The sequence below is a fragment of the Mesocricetus auratus genome, unplaced genomic scaffold (genome assembly GCF_017639785.1).
Source record: "Mesocricetus auratus isolate SY011 unplaced genomic scaffold, BCM_Maur_2.0 Super-Scaffold_6730, whole genome shotgun sequence".
In the NCBI taxonomy this organism is placed as follows: Eukaryota; Metazoa; Chordata; class Mammalia; order Rodentia; family Cricetidae; genus Mesocricetus; species Mesocricetus auratus.
Window position 1 is genome coordinate 101,960,449 of NW_024429184.1, and position 12,640 is coordinate 101,973,088.

A 12,640-nucleotide genomic window follows, 5' to 3' on the forward strand; every position below is an offset into this window, starting at 1 on the left:
CCCTTTAATTAGGTTCTTGCACTAGTGCTAGGGGAGCCAGCCTCCTAAATGAAGGCTTTCCCATCGTTTCCTGCAGAATTCAATGAATTTAGAGGCAGACTCAACCAGGTTGTACTTTATTACACCAGCCTAAATTATTTGGCAGACAGGCAGAGGAAATCTCTACCAGTTGTCTCAGAACCTGAAGAATACGTGGGTTCCTGTCTCCAGATTTGACTGAGAAGAATAAAAATACAGAAAATGAAACTCAATGACAGATGTAGGTTTATCATATGTATATTTCTGGCTAACTTTTATGTATTTATTTCCAATGCATAGAATTTTTTTAGTCCACGGAAGATGCATTAAATAAATGCACATGTTTTCTTTGAGGCAGGATCTGGGATTGAATCTATGATCTCATTAGTAAAAGTCAAGCACTCTACCATTGAGCTGCAGCCTCAGCCATAAATGCACAACTCTTATTAGTAGAAACAATCACTAGAAACTTAGGTTTCCATTCAGAATCACCAAAACCAAACCTGAAACAGACATTTTCCCTTTATGACCTATACAAAAAAAAGATACATACCATATTATTTATTCTGGCTCTCCTCTAACTTCCTTTTTGACTGGGTGTGTGTGTTGGTGAGATTGCGGAGATTGTGTTGTGTTCCTTTATTTGTTTTGCAATGCTGGGAATTGAACCCAGGGCCCTGCACATGACAGGCAAGTGCTGTGAAGCTGAGCTACAATCCCAATAGTTCCTGAAAGTCATTAACCCAGATCAAGCTATAAGGAATGCATAATGAAAAAGAAAATTATGAATTTATTCTTTTAGCTTTTACAGAAAGATAAGATAGTGCAAAACCTTTGCATAAGAACAGAATTATTATGTCATTTTTTTTAGTGTATGAAACTCCATTCTGCTCATACATTTACTACTTGTTTGTGAAGTTGTTTTGTGAAGGTGTTTTATTTCCTAATTATTGTCAGCTCCATTGGGGCAGAGTCTTTGGTCGTTTTCTTGGATTCCCTCAGTGAATACCTATTGCAAGGCTTCGGAAAAATGAGCTAACAATATCTACATGCATGTGACATGTCACACGCGGGAATCAAAACTCGCTAGACCCAGTACAGGTTAAAAGGTTTGATCAGAGTCAGAGGGCTAACACACAAGAGGCGTGTGGTCCCCCTAGGCTGTTTCCCGGGTTCCAGCCAGCAGCCAGAGACAGCATGTGCCTCCCTTCCTGTATGCACCTGTGACCACAACCAAATGGGTGTGGTCAGCACCACAGGTGCGTACGTAGATCTCTTGCTACAGTGACACTTTTTTGTTTGTTTGTTTTACGAGACAGGGTTTCTCTGTACTGTTTTGGGGGCTATCAGTCCAGTCGAGCCCAGCCTTGAACTCACAGAGATCCGCCTACCTCTGCCTCCCGAGTGCTGGGATTAAAGGCGTGCGCCACCACCGCCCGGCTACAGTGACACATTTTGTTAATAATAAAACAGATAGTACCTTGAAGAAATTTTATAAACTTTCTTAAATTCTGAAAGATGTAACTTAATTGAAAATGAAGACATGCTGGGTGGTGATGGTGGACTTTAATCCCAGCACTCGGGAGGCAGAGGTAGGTGGATCTCTGTGAGTTGGAGGCCAGCATGGTCTGCAGAGTGATATCCAGGACAGCCAGAGCTGTTACACAGAGAAACCCTGTCTCCGGGGCCGGGGGGGAAGGAAGGAAAGAAAGGAAGGAAGAATAAACGAACAAAAGAAAGAAAGAAAGGAAGAGAAAGAAAATAAAACACAGGCATGTTTGCTCATTCTCACAGAGCTTGGGGAATCTGCAGTCAGCCGAGTCTGGTTTATATATACTGAGTATACATATGTGTATGTATGTATTCCCTGTATGACTGAATATAACTTTTTACCCTAAACCTGATGAATAATCACAAACAGAAGCCACTCATGGACATATATGCCTATAATTCTAGCAATCAGGAGGCTGAGGCAGGATAACAGGTTTGAGGTTAGCTGGAGTACAGAGTTAGAGTTTGCCTTAAAAATTAAAATAGAGCAATTAATTTTAAAAAATCTTTCTTTATATCTATAAAACAGCACTCATCAGAAACATGGTTGTTATTCCATATGTACATATGCATATTCATGTGTCAGGTTTAGTCAGTTGTTTTTAGTCACAACCTTGGACCAGATCCTCTTTAAAAAACACACACACACACAAGAAACTATTTTATATGTGTGAGAGTTTTGGCTGCATGTAACTGTGCACCAAATGCATGCCTGTTGTCCATGAATGCCAAAAGAGTACATTGGACTCCCTGGAACTGGAGTTTCAGGTGGTTGTGAGCTGCCATATCGATGCTGGAAATAGAACCTGGGTCCTCTGGAAGAGCAGCCAGTGCTGCTAACTGCTGAGCTGTCTCTCCAGCATAAGTTCTAATTGCCTCCTGTGACAAGGGCACCACCTCTGAGAAGACTGTTTATGAGATCTGTGGTTCCATTTTCAACTTAGGGCTGTTTCTCTCTGAGGGGCACACATCACGACACCATGGATACAGAGGAGAGTGTGTGCCACTGAACTTAAACACCTGCTTTTCAGGTATTCAGTCCATGTGTAATCTCCACTAGGGGTCTGACGATGATGTCCTTCACCTGGACCCACACAGGAACTATGTCTGCAAGGGGTCTGGATTTCAGTTTCTCTGTAATATTTCAAGAAGCAAGCTGAAGTGATTGGGGAGGGGGATGTCTTTTGAATTTCTTCCATTCAGGAAATATCTTGGTTTGCCAGAGAGGCACGGAGCCACTTAAACAGAAATGTATTTTCTCACAGTTCTTGGGGCTGGAGACCAAGCTGGAGCTGTGAGCTGGCCCTGCTTTCTTCTGAGTCTATAGATTGTATTTGTCTCCCTACATCTTCACACTGACTTCCTTCTGTGTGTCTCTAGTCTGATTTCAGACCACCAGTCACACTGGGTTAGTATCGCCCTATCAAGTATGCCTCTCCTCTTCCAAGTCCCTTTCAAGGGTTCCCATCCCACCTACTGCAGGTTAGGGCTTCAGGAGAAGCAATCTGTCTGGGTACGGTGACTCATGCAGGAAATCGAATGGGAAATTGAGACAGGAAGGTCAGGAATTCAAGTTCATCCTCGGCCAAATGAAAAGACAAGACTACACAAGACTGCCTCGATGCCCTTTCACCCATCCTGAGAAAACAAAACAAAACAAACAGTTTTGAGCTACATGATTCAATCCATAGCAGGAAAGTTCAAGAACATGGGGACATACCCTGACCAACATTGCAAGAAGTTACAACATGTAAGGTAATGCCTCATCTCCCCAATAGCTCTAAAGGCTGGCTTAGGGCCACACCAGAGACAGCTCTCGTTTTACCTAGGACAGCTTCCTGTAGAACAGTGTTTGCAGGAGATGGAGGTGGGCCCCAAGCAGGATGTTAGGTGATATAAATAACATTGACTCACTTAGTGAAAGTGATTTAATTTCCTTGCATTTCTGGGGAAGTCCTTGGACTGACAGTCTGGGTTCATCATTAATGATTTTTAACCCTTGTTAATTCCTCCCTACCCAGTTCAAGACCATTCTTAGTCTTCCTTAAACAAACAGAAATTTTTCTCCATGTTCAGGAGCCACAGCATCTAGCCCTATCTAAAACCTTTTTAATTTTATTTTTATTATTTTATACGTATGACTGTTACATCAGCATTTATGTCTGTGTACCATGTGCATGCAGTACCCACAGAGGCCAGAAGAGGGCCTTGCAACCCTTGGAACTGGAGTTACAGTGGCCTGTGAGAAGTCTTGCATGTGCTAGGAATCCAGCCCAGTTCCTCTGCAAAAGAGGCTGGTGCTCTTAACTGCTCAGCCCCGAAGTGTGTTTTCTGTTGTGTACTTCCTGTCACTGAATTCACGAAGTCCCCTTGCATTTCCATTTGTGGCAGGATACTGCTTTCCAATTGAAACAGTGTGAGCAATAATGATGTTTAAAAATAAAACTGGTAGGGCAATATCACACAATCATGAAGGCGGCCTGTGAGGATCTGAAGACTTGGAAGCTGCCCTTCTGTGTGGTATAGACAGGCAAACCTATCTCTTTGAGCTTTTCCTTAAGGGACATGATGCCTGTTGTTCCCCACTGCCAGTATTATGTTCATCCCTCATCTCCAGGGGCCTTGGTCTCCACTGGGACTATGAGGGGCAAAGTGGGGAGGGGCTGCCTTCTGCTTGAATGCTTCCAAACCCTGCCTCAGGCACTCTAAGCAAGTAGGCGTTCACTGCGTACCTCCATTTCTGGTTTCAGTGTCAACCCTAACATCAGGAAGGCCCTTGTCTGACAAAGGCGCATTGACCTCAGTTTACTGCAGATCTCTACACACAAGCAACATTTTTTTTTTACTTGTATCCAAAGACCCAGAAAAATCCCCTATCTTCTTCATGATTTTTCCCATGCTTGTTTTCATTTGTTTTACAAGTAGGTGTTTCATTCCTTCCTTCTCTGGATTTCTGATTTGATGCCGTGTGTATGGTCTAGGCAGTCCTGTTAGGATGACAGGATTTGTTTGTGCTGTGGAGCCCAGCTTATCCTTAAAATTGGTTAAATGGCCCATTTGTGTAACTGTATAGGTTTTAGCAGAATTATTAGTGTATGAAAAACTGCTCATGGTAATTTTAAAAAAGAAAACATCATTTCTGGAAAACCCATTAAACTTTAAAAACATTTGCCCAGCGTGGATTCATACGTGACTTGAAAGCTATGCTAACTGTATTAAATATTAGTTAACAGTAGTTTTTCAGTGGAAGGGGAGATTTAATTTTATATTCTTTCAAAAGGAGTTTTTATGTGCAAAGCAGTCTTAGCACACTTGGTATATTATTGCATTTTGTTAGGTGAACGTCACAGTAAACAAAACTAATTTTCTATCTGTGGATGACCTTGAACTCCTGATCATCCTGCCTTCACCTCTCACGTGCTTGGATTACAGGATTGCACCATCTCATGTAATTTATAAGTTCTGGGGCTCGAACTCACAGCCTCAATGAGGCTAGGCAAGCACTCTTCCAACTGAGCCATGTCCCCCAGCCACAAATGCATAGCGCTACCCAAAGTGCATAGTGCCACTCAGTGTGTATTCCTGCCTGCTTCTCCCTTCCTGATTATACCCTAATTCTTCGTTCTAAAAGTTTCCATTAAATTCTCCATGCTATGGATAGGTAAAGAATCAGGTTTTTAACCATCATAAAATGTCAACAACCTTAAAGCAAACATCAGGGAGAGGATTTGTGCTTAGCATCTGTTTTACCTGTAATGTCCTTGGCACTAATATCAGCACTGATAAGAAGTGATTAAAATATATCTCTTGGTGAATAATTCATGTATTACACCATCAAGTTGAGGAATTACATTGAAGATAAATTTCAAGACCTCCTCAGAGGGGACCAGAAGAAAAAAAATCCTTGTGCTTTTGAAGGCAGTTCAGGGTCAAATCATATATTCTCTTAAATGGATTGATATAGTTAAACAGATGTTAATACTATAAAAAAATACAAGCATGGGAATAAGACTACGAAATTAAAGATGACACATTGGGCTGCACCGACTCTCCCCCTACCAAAGAAAGGAAGAAAAACCAAAGATGAGTTCCTGTCTTAGTTGAGGTTTCTATTTCTGTGAAGAGATACAGGACCATGGCAACTCTTACAAAGGAAAACATTTAATTGGGGTGGTTTGCTTACAGTTTCAGAGGTTCAGTCCATTATTATCATGGCAGAGTGCAGGCAGACATGGTGTTGGAGAAGTAGCTCAGTCCTACATCTTATAGGCAACAGGAAGTTCACTGAAACACTGAGCAGTATCTTGATCATAGAAAACACCAAAGCCCACACCATCACAGTGACCTGCTTCCTCTAACAAGGCCACCCCTCCTATTGGTGTCACTGCCTATGAGCTTATGGGGGCCAATGACATTCGAACTTCCATTCTTTTGAAGGTGTGAAACTATCCTTTTTGAAGTGACATTATTGCATTATCTGTTTTATATCTAAGAGATCAGTTTCCTTATAGTAAGGGAGGGGGAAGGAATTTTTTAAAAGTTACATCTAAATAGCTTAATGTCAAAATAACCACGGAACACCTGAGCTATGGTTGTTAGAAAAATCTTGTGACTTTCACACACTTTTATGTGGAGTTCATACTTTTTGTTTTTGTTTTCAACACAGGGTTCTGTCCTGAAACTCCCTCCATCCGCCTCTGCCTCCTGGGTGCTAGGACTGAAGTCACTGCCCAATGTGCTCGCTTATTTTGCACCCTACAAAGCCTTATCCATTTGCCCCCTTCCATCATGTATATTTAATCTTCCAGGCTTACCCACTTTTGCACATTATGATAGTGTGTAAAAGCAGAGGAAAGGGTACATTTAAGCTGGCTGAGTGATGGCCAAGAGTTAAATTGATTTCTGTTTTGTTGACACCGAATGTGGGACAAAGAAGTAGCTACACCAAAAGCTCATGAGTTAAGGACAACTTCATTAAGTTGGCTCCATTCTTTTAATGTAGATCTGCACTGAGGTTTTAGAATGGAAGGTGGCATCTCATCATGTCTATGCAAACTACACGAGCTGATTTGTGGTTCCTGCTTTCAAAACGCAAATCCGTTGAGAACAAAAAATGCGCATTAAAATATCTCAGTGAGTGAAATTTTGACTGAGATAAATAATGTCCCTGGATGTTATTTTCTTAGAAAGCAGCCATGGCTGACTTATGTATGGGTGGAGGGAGAGAAGTACTGTGCTGAACATCATTGCCTTGTTACCAGGTGTCAAATTAAATGGTGTTTGTCTCAAGTGGATTTGAAATTAATGGAAGAACAGACTCCTTGGCCGTTCTCCCCTTTCATATCAAAACGGTAGCATCAGGGACCCATACTCCTGAGAAAAGGTTGGACGGCGGAGAGTTAATTGATCTGCACAGAAACATTTCAAGGGAAAGGGCAAGGAGAGAAACTTGACTACGTGTGTAAAATGAGTGTCCCCTAGAAGCAGTAAATTATCGGATGAGACGATAACAGCGTCCATTGAGACGCATTTGTTAAAGTGTTTAGTACTCTTACATGGGAGCAGACTTGAGCCCTGAACAAAAAAAAGCTGCTCAGCTTTCCTAAAACTTAGAAGCTCACTTTAATTAAAAACAGAAATTACCAGCGAACACTACTGGAAATAGATATATGGCAAGTTGATTCAGATCCTTTGTGTTGGTTCAGAGGCTGAATTATCAAGATAGACAACTATGTGGATTTTAGTATTTGAAATTTGGAGGAACTGCTGGGAATGTTACAGTGTCTGGTGGTTCAGTGAAAGGGGAAGGAGAAAGTTCAGGAAATTTTCTGCTTTCGAAATTGAAAACATTGAAGTGAAAAAAGCTAATAATAATAACGATAACCCTGCTACTCACCTGTAGCAAGCTGCTATCATGATCTTCTGTCTTGAAGAAATGAGTAGGCTAGAAATGTGCTCTGTAGCCCAGGCAGTCCTTGAACTCCTGATCGTCTTGCCCCCCCGCCCCCAGTTGCTAGAATCACAGTCGGGCCCCACTGTGTGTTGTTCCAATTCGGGCCTGGGTTCCTCGCTTCTATTCTTGCAGCCTCTCAGTGAAGTCACCCTCTTTGGAGGTCAGAGTCACGTGACACTAGCGCCGAGGATAGTAGCAGTACCTCTCTTCTCCAGTTTTTCCTTCCTTTACATTCATAAAACAGACGTGTAATACTGTCTAAAGTCAGTCTGCTGGCGCTCATTCCTGACATCCCTGCAAAATCATCTCTTCATAGTCAGCTTTTATGGGGTTTTAGTTATTGCAGTTTCGTACAAATATATAATGTACGTTGATCATAGTCTTCTCATTATTCTTATCTCCTTCCCTCCTTCCAAGTGTCCTCTTCCTCAAAAGTCCCCTCCGCCTTTCCTGTCTTTCGTGCACATGCCCTACAGCATTTACTTAGACTTCTGCATGGTGGGAGGGGTTTACTTGAGCAAGGGCAGCTATACCATTGAGACACCCCTTCCCCCAGCAGCCACTAACTGCGTATAGTTCCTCAGGGAATGGTGGGTCCCTATCCGTGATGGGGCTTGTGCAGGCTGTGAGTTCATGGGTGCAACAGCCATGTGGTTCAGAGGGCCACATTCCATAGCACTCCTCAGCCCTCTGACTCTTACATTCTCCTTCCCCCTCTTCTGTGTTCTCAGTCTTGAAGGAGTTGATGTAGATAACCCATTTAGGTCTGAGCACTCAACAATTCTTTATTCTCAGCATTTGGCCAGTTATGAGTCTGCCTGTTAAGGACAGGAACATGTTCACTGAAAACAGAAGCTTCTCTGTCCAAGGATGTGGGTACTACCAATCAACAGGTATAAGAATAAACACGTAAGAGGTTGTATCAGACTTTCTTTTGGGCCACCAACCAGCTCCCAAATCATAATTGAGGAGTTATTATTAGTTATGAATGTTCGGTCTTATTTTATGTTGTCCCACTAACTCTTACAACTTAAATTAACCTGTTTCTCTTCATCTACATTTTGCTCCGAGGCTTTTTACCTTTCTTTCATTCTGTATATGCTACTCCATATCCGTGTGTCTGTCTGGCAGCTGCCTGGTTGTCCTCAGACATCTCCCTCTTTTTCTCTCTCATTCTCTCTTCTTTCTCAAGCCTAGATTTTTCCTCCTACTTATTCTTTCTGCCCCCCCTTCCGCCTATCCCTCTACTGCCCAGCTATTGACCATTCAGCTTTTTATTAGGCCTATCAGGTGCCTTAGACAGGCAAAGCAACACATCTTTACATCATTAAACAAATGCAGCATAAAAAATCCAGCACATCTTTACATGGTTAAAGCAATATTCCACAGCAGGAGATAGTGTGACAACATGCCCATGTAGCAAAGCAGCAGTGTTAGGTTTCCCCCATGGCCTCTGTCCTCACTAGTAATGGACTTGTCACCAGGTTTTCAGGGCCTCAACTTAACTTTTAAGTGTTTCCTAAAGCATCATCATAGACCATTCCAGCCCAGTAAATGACTTATCTTCACATTATTTAAGAAGCAGTTCTGAAATCAAATGGATTATAGTGTTTTTCCTCAGTGTGTCAGAGATTGGATGCTGATTTCGCCCGCCTGTAGACAATTTTGCACACAATGTCTCTTAGTTATGTTTTCCTTTATGTATGTACTGATTGTGAGGCCAGCTGCATATGGCCCCGCATACTTGTGATTCCAAGATATGGGAGGCTGGGGCAGGAGGAATGCCTGGAGTCCCCAGCCGGAGCTACAGAGCAAAAACACTGTTTCATTAAAAACAAAGAAATAAATTACATTTACTACTGTCTATCGCTGGCATAGGTATAATTCTAGCATTGTAAATTTAGTTTTTAAAAACCTTTTGAGCAAGACTTTTTTGGGTCTTCCCTTTCTTCTTCTTTCTTTTGGGGTGAGGACGGGGCAAGGACTTGCTGTGTACCCAAACTGGCCTCACACAGTGACCCTCCTGGTTCAACTTCCTGAATATCCTAATTAAAGGTGTGCACCACCATATCCAGTTATACTGAGCCTTTACCTACAAATATCCTCAAGGTATTTTTATACAGTAGGTATTTTTATGCAGTAGGTCAACAGTAGTAAGGGAAATAGGCAACTTTATAACCTACTGCAAATCATGTGCATCAATTTTTAATATATTGTATATGTTTGGCAAGTCAATATTGACATTAAAGATTCTTGGTGAAAACCTTTTTTAATAACCACTCTTTTTCCTTGGATTTAATTCTCAGCTGGAACATTAATCATTTTTATTATTAAAAAAGCAATTCTTATCTATAGCAATTTAAGACGTGTACTAACATTTTATTACCACACTCAACAATTATAGGGGGAACTTCCAGGTTAATATCTGTTGCTAAAATTCCTTCTCTTAGGGCTGGAGTGGCTCAATGGTTAAGAACACTGGCTGCTCTTGAAGAAGACCTGAGTTCAAGTCCTAGCATTCCCAAAGCAGTTCACAACTATTTATAACTCCAGTTCCAAGGGATCGGATATCCTCTTTTGATCTCTGGGCATCCAGTGTCAGGCATGCATGTGCTCCACTGGCTACATGACAAAACACCATATACACAAAGAACATTTGATCCCTTAGGAAGACGTAAATTATGTCTACCCCTCTTCCTTCAGACCACCCAAGGTGTGATTCCACCAAAGTTCACTCTGAGGAACCGATTCGTCTATTGAACTAACTCACAAAACAATTGGTGAAGCGTTAAGGGCAGGAGTGTGAATGACCTTTAAGTCGCCACACTGGAGTGCTTTCCTCCAGCATAAATAATGGCTCCCTCATGGCTGTGTAGGTGGAGCCCCTTCCCCTAATTCTTTCTTACTTAGATCTTCCAGCCTTTTCCAGAGACCCTGAGGCCGTGCGCAATTAGGGCCAGAATTTCATACAACTGTTTGGAGGAGTGGCTGGATGCTCAGGTGAGGGTCCCACGAGCCTCCTTGCCTCTCCTTCCAAGAGGAAGGTGAACTGTCAACAAGCCCATCTCTGATGATCTTTGGTGAGCAGGCCCATCTATCCCTGAAGATGGTGGCAGTTTAACTTCCATGATAGTCTCATGTAATAATGTCCAACCTAGTACACCTGGAAAACTTATGGCATCCAAGTGAACTCTCCTAAGAATGTCATTTACATGATGCATAAAACAATGACTTCATTATATAATTAGGACAATAATTTTAACCTTAAACAACCCTAATGGGGGAAGTCCTGTGATTATGTCAATAAAGCCCTGTTGGCCTATAGAGAACCAAGATAGGTGGGACTAGGAGTCCAGGAGGACTCTGGGTAGGAGAAACACAGAGAGTCAAGATGTAACGCCGTGGGGTAGGAAGTCCGGAACTATTCTCCGGTAAGAGAAATATTTAGATTAACAATTATGGGGTAATTACTTAAGTCAGAGCTAGCCAGTAAGAAACAAGCAAGGCCAACAGCTTCATAATTAATACAGCCTCCTGTGTGTTTATTTGGGACTGATGCGGCTCTAGAACCAGGCTGGCGGGAAGGCTTCTCTCAAGGAAAAGGTTTCCCTTTACACAACCCCATGTGCATTATGCAGAAGTAGGACATTACTTCCCCTTAGGTATAATCTTTTTCCGTTCCCTATTGCAGACAGCTTTTAGTGAGATCTTGGCTCTGTGGTGTAGGTGATGAGGATCCCAAAGGTCCACCATGTAGTTAATGTGGACAGGGGCTGAGTAGAATAAAGGCTGAAGGTGAGGTCCGAACAAATTTTCTCAGGATAATTTGTGTTGTTTTTAAAACCATGCACATGATTATTGTATCCATGTAGCTTTGCACTTCCTTTAGGACAGCATTTTAATTTCCTACCTTTCATGAACTGTTTTTCTCCACAGCATGATGTGCTGTGTCTCTACCCCAGTGTCTTGACCTGGCTCCATGCTCTTGGGGGCAAATATGTTGACTCCTGACTGAGAATCAGTATGGTAGCTCACAGCAAGTGTTCAGAATCCCTGTACGCTGACTGTTAGCAGGTGGCCCAAGCCATCCACCTTCAGGCTTTCTCGTGTGTGCAAAGGTGGAGCCTCCTTCTTCACTGCCTGTGGTGTTGCAGGAAAAACCGGAAGAGGATCAATGTGTGTGCTGGGTTTCTTCATCTGAACTTGCTCCCTTCTTCTCCTGCTTTCAAGTGTGCCCCTTTTTTTACTCTCTCAACCTGAAGAGCAGGTGACTACATGTCAGGTTGTCCGATCACTTTCTGCTATAACATGTCAGTTCAACAACTCATAATTTGGAATATCAGTTCTTCCCATTAGCAAAGTTTCCGCCTAAGGGCTCAGATTAGGGGAGGGAATGGAATCCACTTTGTCTTCTCTTTTTGGTGGCCTTTTTCTTTCAGTGAACTGGTATCAGATACTGAGAAAGACAAAGTAGCCTTAACTTAGCAGCCTCCCTTGCTTGTTACTATTTCTCTGTTCAAGATCCATTAGGCCCCCAGGCCTTCTGTGTGGCTCTCAGCTAAATGCAGTCCCCTAGGACTCCTGAGTAAGTTATTCTAGGAATGACTTTTAGGGGAGGGGCTTCCCAAGACTATATATTCTGTCCTGGGAGACCCACCTTGCTCACAGCAGACTCCTCCCACTAAACTGCTTCTGAAACCCTACCAAATCCCATGTTGGGTTTCAGTCCTTGGCATCTAGCTTCTGCGGTCTCTCCACCCCTTGACCCATCCTCTTGGACACAAAGATGGTTCAGTCAAGGTTCCCAGCGACTCTATGCTTTCACAGGATTCTCACACATTTTTTGCCAAAGTAAAATGTAGATGATGTAGATGCAATGTAGATGCAAGTTGTGAATCATTCCACCTGTGTTCTCTCTCTCTCTCTCTCTCTCTCTCTCTCTCTCTCTCTCTCTCTCTCTCTCGCTCTCTCTTTCCCTCTTTTCCTCCCTCCATTTTTTTCTCTCTCTCTCCTTCCCTCTTTTCCTCCCCCCCACCTCTCTCTCACACACACAATTTCCTTTTCTCTTTTCTTTCTACTCAAGTATGAATGGTGATGGTCATCAAGTCCATTGATCTC